The 11,854-nt window shown below is 37.5% G+C and overlaps 1 pseudogene; it reads right to left on the reverse strand.

The window, feature by feature from the left end:
* Nucleotides 1–5,054: 5,054 nt before the first annotated feature.
* LOC126366559 (U6 spliceosomal RNA) lies at nt 5,055–5,148 on the reverse strand (annotated as a pseudogene).
* Between the last annotated feature and the right edge of the window lie 6,706 nt (nt 5,149–11,854).

The following is an 11,854-nucleotide window of genomic DNA, read 5'->3' on the forward strand; positions in this document are numbered from 1 at the left end:
TAAAGATCACATAGTGATTTTTGTGATATGTCCCCATCGGGATTTGAACCCGGGACCTCCGGATCGTGAGCCCAACGCTTAACCACTGGACCACGGAGGCCGTTAACATCGCAGTTAGGACCGCCTACATACATACATGAACTCACGCCTATTTCTTACTGTCGTAAGCAGAGACTATTCCATAGAACAGGATATTAACTACATATATATTATGTAATATTATGTAAATAAGCTTATTATAAGATTAATGACTACCTAAATGATAAAAATGTCTGGTATTGAATGTGTTCCTCTAGTTATTAAATAACTTGTAATGTACATCCTCATTGGTTTTTAAAAAGATGTGTTGCTGATGCAGTTTCTTGTCATTTCTTCTCCTCAGCCATAACACCTTGCGAAATGACGTAAATTCAAAAATGTTACATTGACCTTCAACAAGTTTATCCATGATAATTACGTTGAATAAATGATTCTGATTTCTGATATTACCTAATCTGTGCTTATTAAAAGCTAAAATAATTTCCGGTACAGTAGGTACTGATATCTGAGGCCTGCAATAAGTAGACCATGTTCAACATACAGTCATAGGCAATATCATGTACCCACTTTAGAACCCTGTCGCACTATCATATTTGACATTTAATGAGGCTTACGGTTTAAATTGTCAAAAAAGTTAATGTGACATGGTTGCAAAGTGTATACATATTAGTACTCGTGACCGTACATTAGTTACCTTTTGTATCAAGTACAAACTTGCTGCTATATAGTAACTATATATGAATTGGTATAATACCCACAGTACGATAAACTGTAGATACCTATGATTAGAATAGAATAGAAAAAGTTTATTATAAAAGGACGAAGTTTGTTGTTGAAGGAGGAAGTTTGTTATGAAAGGATTATTATCACAAATTTTTATTTACTTGGTAGGATATGGTTTATCATGTCCGCAATAAGTCACGCCAAAAAAAAAAGTTTATCATGCCTCGTTTTCCTACCAATACTTAACATTTATTATTGGCTTCCGAAAATGGTAAAAAACCTTTTTGAAGGTCAATGTAACAAGGTCAATGGAATTTACGTCATTTCGCAAAGTGTTATGGCTGAGGAGATAAAATGACAAGAAACTGCAACAGCTACACATCTTTTAAATCAATGAGGGTACACATTACAAGTTATGTAATAACTAGAGGAACACATTTAATAACAGACTTTTTTAACATTTATAGGTAATCATTAATCTTATGATAAGTTTTATACATAAAGTAAGCTTCACATGAGCTTTATATTTATTTTCTGGCAAATTCAAAATATTATCTGGTATTTTATTATAAAAACGTATACATAACCCCATAAAAGATGAATTTAAGTTACTTAAAATCTAGAATTTTGATTAGCAATTGTATTTTTATTCCTTGTATTCTAAGTATGCCTTTCACAGTTTCTCGGAAGGATAGATACATTTTTACGTACATACATAATGTTTTCATGAATATATTGATTTGTAACCGTCAGTATATTTATTTCTAAATTCAAATTCTAAATTTAAAAATATCTTTATTCAGTAGGTAACATAGTTACACTTTGAATCGTCATTTTTTACATAACGAACGTCTCATCCGCCTAAAATTAATGTTTCTCTACTCGCTCTCTCTTGACGCTTAAACTCCAGTAAGCAGTAAGGTTACCTCGGTATTACGCACGTCCACCGAAAACGATATCCGTGGCTCATCTCAGTATTTATATTACGATATTGTTTGTTATTGGTCCCCTGGTTGTATCTCTTACAGCACGTGTTTATAAGCCAACATTGTTTCATTTTGGACAATGTATTAAACAATTCATGCAGAATGAAAATAGATTATGATAGAATAGCTTCTCACTCTCTCTTTATTTAAGAGCTGCGGTCTTATCGGTGGAGTAATCGCCATTCCTCTCCTGATACGATACGACCTGCACCTTCTCTTTTATTTGTTTCATAAATGTTCTCCTAGGTCTACCCCTTTCTCTTTTCCCTTCAATTTTTCCTTCTATGATTTTTGTTATAAATGAATCGTGTCGTATCAGGTGGCAATCATATTTCCTCTCCGGTTCTCTATAGTAGTAACTTGGTTGTAATAACTTTATGTAACACCTTTTGTATACCTGTATTCACAAATAAAGATTTTGATTTGATTTGATTTTGTAGGTGTAGTATAGCTCTTAGACTGTCTGAAATCTGTCTAGAACTTTTTCCACCATGCAAATAAAAAAATAACCATTGATGAACGTAGGTTTAAGTATTTGACAGCCAAGCAAAGTTCAGTCAAATTGTATGATAATTGGATTTAATTTTGCTTGGCTCTCAAATACTGAAACCCACGTTCATTCCTAGTTTATATTTTATTTGTAAGGTGGTTTGAGTTTATTCAATCAAAGAATACAAATCAAATCTGTCACCTTCTCTTTCTTTTTCTGTTTTGATTTTTCTTGACTGTCTGAATGCGAATAATATTTTGGTTGGTAAGGTTAGTCATCAACCTTACTATGCACACAAAAGAAGAATTAAAAAAAAGGTATTTGAATATTTTCATGAAAATGACATTCGTGGCTACTGTGTCCGTTATAATTTTCTCGGCTGGCAAGGAGTGGGTGTATAACATATTATACGCCTCTGCCTATCCTTTTAGAGATACATGCGTGATGCTAAATATATATATTTTTTTTAATTTCGAAATATTCGTAGGTCCTAACCACTTGAAGTTGAAGGGTCGTACGCGAGGCAGCATTCAAAATTACTCAAAACTTGACAGCAGCAAATTGAAATGTTCATCATTAAATCCGAAATTGTTTTCCTACCAACAAAAGATAAGGAAGTAACAACCGGAAAAATACAATTTCTATTTCGAAAACAAATTGATCTTCTGACAATTTGTACATTTTAAGTAAAAGGGTTGATAGACAGTGGGACGGGAATTAAGGGCCCCTTCACGTTTTAATTTTGGGACTGCCGTAATGGGGATGCCAAAATTTGGCAAGTCTGCACACTTCCCCTTCGAGTTGCAATCTTTCCGATTCTTTCAATGATTCATCATCAAAATTTACTGTTTATTTCGCTAAAATCTGCGGTGGTGTAAGTCATGAGAGTGCTGGTTTACGCTGCAGACGCAACACAGTCTTAGAAAGGTCCGTTAACTTGTAAGTCATCATCATTAATTTAAAAGCCTTAGTGTAGCATTCTCCATTCTTGTCAATAAAAGGCCAATTCTTTCACCTCCTTAAAAGACACGACGTTCACCTTCTCTTTAATCTATTCCATGTCAGCTCTTCTTGTTCAACTTGTAAGTAGCCACACTTAATAATGAAGTCTGATGACGGATGTACAATATTCAAATATAAGATAAGGTATTATATTTATCAACTTGAAGAAGACATTTAGGGCCATATCTCATTAGGACACCATGGTGGCGCCACCAACAAATTGCAGTTGACACCAGGGAGGTTAAAATGGCCACATCGAAGCAATTCATCTAAGAATGCAATATTGCTATTTGACATTTGTTTGCATTGCGCACTTACTTTTATATGCGTAAATGTCAAATTGCAATAGTAGATGAATTGTTGCGATGTGACCATTTTAACCCCTCTGGTCTCCTGTTGGTGGCACTACCACGGTCGTGGTGACCTAGTGAGATAGGTTCCCTTAGTCGAATTTTACGATATGCCTAGGATTATAAGCAGATGAACGCAATTGGCTAGACAGTAAAATAAAATATGAAATAAGTATGTTGGATATGCTAGATTATCATTTAATGATAATTATCCAATAGTGTAAGGTAATTGCCGAATGCAAGTGGAGATGGGCGGGACACATTGCTCGAATGAGCAAGGAAAGATGGACCCGGAGATTGTTAGAGTGGCGCCCACGAGCATTCACAAGACCGAGAGGAAGACCACCAATGAGATGGAAGGACGACATCGTGCGGCACGCAGGATATGGCTGGATGTCGATAGCCCAAGATCGTCGGAAGTGGAAAAATATGGAAGAGGCCTATGTCCAAAATTGGATATGAATTTAGGCTGATATAGATAGATAGATAGATCCAATAGTGTTATACAAGACCCGAAACACGAGTGGCTGTGAATGAGCTTCGTGTGACATCAAGTGATACTGTTTGACAGGGTCTTTGTTTGTTGAAATGTGACGTCACTGGGCGAAAGTCACGTGGACAACCGTTTTCACGTTTAAAATAAATGAAGAAAAAACTGTTTTTTTTCTATCATATAAAGTATTTTCGAGAAAATTTAATATTTTAAGCGGTATAAAGTAATCATCTGTAATTTTTATAATACTTATTTTTTATCCGAAAACTATCAAGTACACAATTCTTGACTCCCAGGGCCCCATTCCCATCAGAGTATCAGATATTTGTTACGCATCAACCCTCAACTTGGGACATTTCTTCAATTGTCACTCCCGCCCCTCATTCTCACTCGGTGACGTTGCTGAATCAAAATTTTAATTAAGCTTAGATATCTTAATTCTAAAACCTTACTGTTTCTTCGTTAACAAAACATTAATTATTTGTACAGGAACCGAATTGTTCCGACAAGAAAGCGAGTTTATTTTAAGAGTTTTAAAAAAATAATTGAGGTTTATTTTTAAAATTAACAATTGCGAAACAATAAGCCGTGATAGCCGAGTTGGTAGAACGCTTGCCTCTCACTTCGAGGTCGCAGGCTCGAATCCAGCTCAGGCCTAAACCAATGATTGTCGAATTTGTTTTCGACTTCATGTTTGGATCATCAATGTTTATCACGTGCTCAGCGGTGAAGGAAAACATCGTGAAGAAACCCACACTTTCGAGAAATGCATTTTCAGAAGTATGTGACGTAACCTGTATTGGGTTGGTTTTCCCTTCGCATTCCCGTGTTTATGAAGATTTAGATATACTATTAGAACCAACATTTATCTTCTACCAAGTGAATCTGTGTATTCTTAATAATTTGATTCATCATCACTAATTCAAGAGCCACGCTCTTGTCGGTGTGGTCTCCATGCTACTTTTTGAGGGAAAAATAAAGTAGTAGTTTCCCTCTTGCGCAGGGGCCATGCTAATCTTCTCTGTATCGTTCCAATTTTAGTATATGTACTGCCGAAGCAAGTACCGACCCCGCCGGCGTGGTCGACGATTTCCCTCATTCAGCGCTTATCGCTATCGACCCACTAGGGTCGATTAATTCTTTCAAATATTTTTCCTCTCAGACGACGCCCTGAGCCGAGGTTCGCGCCCAACTGGGCACCCTCAGGCCTGTTGTCTTAAACGTTGTACCGGGTGAGAGCCTTCAGCGCTCCCCATTTGTCCGGCCAAGTAGTTAATGCCATCTGCGGCAAATGTACAATAAGTCACGTCAAAAAAAAAAAAGTTTCCCTCTTGCCTTCTGCCCAATAAGTTGATTATCTCACGAAAAAGCACAACTAATTCAAATTCAAATTCAAAAATATCTTAATTCAGTAGGTAACATTGTTACACTTTGAATCGTCAATTTTTACATAACGAATGTCTCATCCGCCTAAAATTACTGCATCTTCACAACCTCACTTCTCACAAGGAAAACCTCGGCACAAATAATCTTATGGAAACCTTCAAACCTTATGGTTATTATTTCCTGCTAATCACTTATCCCTCTCTTTAACTACTCAGTTCTTTTATTAGAATATTTAAGTACGGGAAATCAAACTAATACCAGCTTTATTTCGTCCCGGCGCGCCGTGTATGAAATATGTTCATTACCTCACATCAACTGACTCAGCGGCGCGGGCGGCGTGGTGGCGTACGGGAGTGCTAAACTACCCTCATCGGGCCTGGAATGTCTGTCACAGGTGCGACGGCTAATTTGTTTATTTCTCTCTCTCTCACACTCTAATATATTGTAATACTAGGTATTTATATGTGGACGACGAATTTATTAAAAACATCATAGAAGGAAAGCTAGAAGGAAAGAGAGGGAGGGGAAGACCAAGAAGAGCTTACATGGAACAGATTAAAGAAAAGGTTAACGTCGTGTTTTATAGGGAAGTCAAGGAATTGGCCTTTGATAAACTGAAATGGAAAATGCTACACCGACAAGAGCGAGGCTCTTAAAATGATGATGATAATATGTGGGAAGAAATAAGTGTTTATTTAGATTTCGATTAAATACATACACACATAACATACCTATGTTGTGGTTGGTTCAATTAATTAAGTTTAAGTGGTATCTTTATTAGCAAAGGTAATATGTACAATACCAGTGTAAATACAATACAGGTCCTAGTAATATTATACAAGGAAGGATAATAACTTTTGCGAAGAAGAAGTATTTACTTTTTTTTAATTGGTTGCTAAGTAATTCATTTCATTTAGGTTTTAATATAAGTGGGTACGTTGTTATTAAATGGCCGCGGGTGTTACTGTCGTTAAAGGCTAAAGTTTTTATGTTTTAAATAAGTACCGGGGTGTATATTCAGTGCAAACTTGTAATAGCAGTGATTGATTCACTTATTAACCATTATAGATATAGTTTTATTAACGTCAAAATTGCCAAACCTGACAAACAATACTATCCCTGTCAAAATTAAACCGAAACGCCATTTAAAAATGGGAACAACAAAAACTTATCGGCGATAAATTCAGCTGAGCGCGCATCCGGGCAAAATTAACGCCATTCGAGACAAAACATTAATTCCCAAATAATTAAAGAAACCATTAAACCGTTTCGGGCCTGGTCGAAAATTGTTAGCGAAACAGGGTTGTCTCCGGCCGTAAAGTTTGCGCAGGAATTTCATTAGTTTCGTTTAATAAATTAAGAGGTTATGCTCGCGTGTGTCGGCCCTGCAATTACCTCGGCTCGTCTGGAGGTGTAATGAAGAACCTTAGCGACGCGGAGTGGGGTAGGCAGGTGGATGTGGCTGTGGCAAGAACAGCTCGTGTCTATATTATTAATATTAAAACTGCCGCCTTTATACGGCTTGTTAGTCAAGACTAACATCGTGCTTTAGTAATTACGATGTAGACTATGTTAATAACAACGATGCGTGTAAAACTTATAATAACATTATTATTGTATAATACAAGACTCTCGCCTTCGATTCAACTCAACTTTATGTAATTTTCTTCATTCGACTATATAAGTTTGAATTCTTGTTTGGATCATAGCTAATTGATTGTGTGCTCAGCAGTGAAGTCAAACATCGTGAGGATACCCACATTCCCGAGACATGCATTTTCGGAGGCATGTGATCTAACCTGTATTGGGCTGGTTTTCTCTTCGCGGGTTGGAAGGTCAGATAGGCAGTCGCTTCTGTAAAAAACCGGACCTGTAATCTTCAAGTTAGATAAACGGACCCTGTGAGAAACGGGATAATGCTAGGTAGATGATGATGATCATAGATAATTGATATCAGTGTCCAGAAAATGGCAACAGGCTCGCCCTGGGACTTAAACATAGCTGGCGAGGTTTGGGGGTATATACTAAACACCTCTGCCTACCCCTTCGGGAATACTGGCGTGTTGCTATGTTAAGACAAGCTACAGTCATCTTTTCCGACATGCTCGACATGATATGCACTTACTTCTTCCTTAAGTATAAGCAAACAAGTCATGACCCAAAGAAAATAAGAATTTCGATTCTGTTTCCGTTGGTTACCGACTTATCTGTATTTGAAACTGCAATAAGACATACATAGAAGCTGCAATTATTGTCTACAGTTTTATGTTTGTATGTGTATTTTCTATCTCTTTTAAAAACGTATCCATGGAATAATAGTATTCTCTACTCCAGGCTATAACTTGTGAAGTATCTCAAAATAGTTGGCCTGGCGTCTTATTACCCGGTCGTTTCTGTGAAGCATCCTGATGGAAACACTTCTTCTAATTCTAATTTTTAAGTGCCGTTTACATTTAGCAGATTAATAAAAGTAGATTATAATTTTGTAATAAAAAAAAAACATTTTCTTAATTCATGGCATTTTAAAAAGCAGTAGTCTTTGTGAATGTAAATCCCAGATACTAGCATACATAACATAAATACGTCCCACAGCTGGGCACAGACCTCCCCTCAATCATCAGGAAGAGGTAAGACGCGTACTCCACTAAGCTGCTCCAGTACGGGTTGATGGAGATGTTAAGGCTAGTAGCCCGGGACCAATGGCTTAACGTGGCTTCCGAAGCACGGCATTATTTTACTTTTTCAGACAATTATTTCCTTCCTAAATAAAGAAGTAGCTTCTCAATTACTTAAATCAAATTATTACACGGATATTTATAAATTATGTTGAACTTAAAAGTAAAGCTACCGCGAAGTATCCCACAAATTTTTAACCCTAAAACGGCATGACAACGACATTGCGTAAGCGACCTTGAACAAACCTACAAAAACATAATTCTTAATTCTCAAAACGTGAATCCTGGAACGCATTAAGTTTATCTAACTTCTGCGGGGAAAAAAGGTTATATTTTTTATTATCTTGAGTTATTTGATAATTCTTGTGGCAATGATTTAGTACTGCGGGATGCCACTAGAGGCGCTTTTGAGAAAAAAATTACAGACTTCGTCAATGATATATTTTAGTCGTCTGAACTGAATACGCAGAGTTGAATTATCTTTTGTTAATCGGAAAAATCCGATCTATAAAACCTGTAAAACCTGATTGTCTGAAAAAGTAAGATGATTCCGTGCTTCGGAGGGCACGTTAAGCCGTTGGTTCCGGCTATTAGCCGTAAAAATATCACCGTCAACCCGCAGTGGAGCCGCGTGATGGGATATGCTACATACCCCCTCCGGTTGATTGAGGGGACACCTGTGTCCAGCACTGGGACGTATATAGGTTGTTTATATTTTATGTCATGTTATGTTAATCGGAAAAACAGAGTCAGTGCAGCCAGTGAATTTATTTTTATTAAAGCTCCATTATACTTCGTAAAAGACATCAAATTATCACCCTTTTCTATTTTCTATGTGTATGTTATTATACTTTTATTTTTATTCTTATATATTCTAAACAGCAAAACCTATTGATTAAAAAAGAAAAAATATTTTTTAGAAAGCGGTAAATTAATGCAAATAACATTGTAATTATTCCAAAAGATTAATCTGTACTAACAGTAACATTTCCTTTGTCACACAGTCGAGTAAAAATCTTAGTTTATTTTTCAGATCATAGATCTAGGGATTATCGATTATAACCGATCGGATTCTAGGCGGCCCCTGTGGTCCAGTTATTGATCGTCAGTCTCACAATCCACAGGTCCCGACATCACAAAAATCTTTGTGATCCCTAGTTTGCTAAGGAAATTACAGGCTGATCACCTGATTGTCATAAACTACGATAATCCGTGCTTCAAGAAACAAGAAACATTTATTGAGAAGGAAGGCATGTTAAGCTGTTGGCCCCTGTTACTACTTACTGATGTAAGTAGTCGTTACATGAGCCATGTCAGGGGCTTTTGGCAGGTCAATAGGAACCCTGACACCAGGTTGGTAATCCACCTCACAACCCACACGATAGAAGAAGAACGTGTAATGATGATACACTTTATGTATGTATGTATGTTGCCCTGCTGTGTATCGCTATCGACTCGCAAAGAAGAACAATGTAATTGTTGCAGCTGCGTCTCCATTATGCAAGCTCGCTGGGTGTCATTATGATAAATTACTTGGCGTTATCTTACTTCTTGTTATTTTACACTCGGTGTCCACTCGCCGTGATTTAAGGTTATGTTTTTACTACAATTGTCGCTTGTTGCAGTTTACAGGCAGCTCCGTGCCGTGTGCCGTTGTGGGGTCAGCAGGGATAACGGGAAAGTCCATATAAGTTATCCAAAAGCTTGTTGCGTGTTTTATATTACCTACTTACAAACACCAGTGGAATTGTAGTTTTTCCGGAAGAAACAATTAAATAACTTTTATTAGTTACCTCAATTATAATAATTATATTTTAAAGTTTATTTTTTTCATTTCTTAGAAATAAAGAAAACGTTTCATTGTCATGACTGAGTGCCGTGACTGAGAAGTTATACTGAGTAAAATTTTATAGTCAATATACCTTCAATCGAACGCTAGCTAACTTTCACAAACATTCTCTGTTGATCTGGGTTAAAATGGTCACACCAAAGCAAATAAACCAAATAAAAAATGTTTCTTTCTTTCTCTTTCTTTCTTTCAAAGCAATTCATCTAAAAATCAATATTGCAATTTGACATTTCCGCATATAAAAGTAAGTGCGCATTGCAAGTTTGGTTAGGAGATTAATGGCTGATCACCTGATTGTCCAAAAGTAAGATGATCAAAAAAAAAATTCAATAATTCAAAAATATATATTTTTCAAAATTGGCTTAAATAGTCGGCGTTTTTTGAACGTCAAGAATTAAATTACATATTATGTAACTAGCTGTAAAACTACTACCACATCGGAATCTGTAACGCTGAGGGAAAGACGTGGCCAAAAAACCTCCCAGCACAGAGCCCTAGTCCTATTGTTTCCGTGCTTCGGAAGGCACGTTAATCCTTTGGTCCGGGTTACCACTTACTGATGTAAATAAGTAGTCGTTACATGAGCCATGCCTTTGGCGGCTCAATAATAACCCTGACACCAGGATTGATGGGGTTGGTAATTCACGTCACAACCCAACGATACAAGATGGAATGATGCTTCAATTTAATTTGAACTACTATCAAACAATGTGCATTAGAAAGGTAATAATGAAATAAGTTTGGATAGTAATAAAGGCGGTGTCACACCGGTGTCGTCCGTCGCCCGTCGCAGCGGCCGCCGACATCCAAATATTGTGTCACAAATTATCGCCGGCGCGGTCACAATGGACAGGCGTCGTGGGGTGCTACTGTTGGCGGGCCACCTACGAATTATAAAGTAGGTGTTTTCAAACTTCTTCATCTCGGAAACCGTGGTAGCCCAGTTGGTAGAACGCTTAACGAACCTGCGACCTCAAAGTGAGAGGATTGTCGAATTTGTTTTCGAATTCATGTTTGGATCATAAATGATTATCACGTGCTCAGCGGTGAAAGAAAATCGTGAAGAAACCCCACATTCCCGAGAAATGCATTCTCGGAGGTATTTGACCTAACCTGTATTGGGCTGATTTTCCCTTCGCGGGTTGGTAGGTCAGATAGGCAGTAGCTTCTGTAAAATCCCGGACCTGTCAGATTTTCAGGTTAGGTAAGTAGACCCTGTGAAAAAACGGGAAGATGCTAGGGAGATGATCACCTATCTTCTTCATCTTGTAAGACCGTCAGACGTGTTTTCTTCACTACAAGTATTATGGATTACTTGTTAAAAGTCTGACCTAGAAGGACGTATATGGACCAAATTGGAGATGTCCTTAGAAAAGAATTAGTAGGATCTACCCTGAACCGGCGTGCGTGTATGAAATGATTGATGAATGTGGAGGAAGCAAGTGTAGTGTGTCAGGATCGAAGCAAATAGAATTCCAAAGTCTCTGCTTACCCCGGTGGGAAATATGTTAACATATGAAACATTTTGGAATATTAAAATATTCACGTACCTGGCGAATATTTTGGATTGTATATCGGTTCCCCGAGTTCCCCGCTTACACTGCCTACCCCCATCAGCGAGGCAAGTCGCTCCAACTCGTCTATAACCGCTGATAATTAAACAGCTGCGCCGCGGAGAGTTCCCGAACTGACTGTGAGGGGTGGGAGGGGATTACATCGCCTGACTCAATAAACACACCATTGTTTATAGGTATTACTTATAATAATATTCGTTCTAGTCTAACCCTGTTCGGAGAACAAAAGACTTACACCGTAGTGTCAAGTTCGAATCTCGGCTCAGGCTCTTAGGGTGGTATTAATA

Source organism: Pectinophora gossypiella, chromosome 4 (assembly GCF_024362695.1).
Source record: "Pectinophora gossypiella chromosome 4, ilPecGoss1.1, whole genome shotgun sequence".
Taxonomy (NCBI): Eukaryota; Metazoa; Arthropoda; class Insecta; order Lepidoptera; family Gelechiidae; genus Pectinophora; species Pectinophora gossypiella.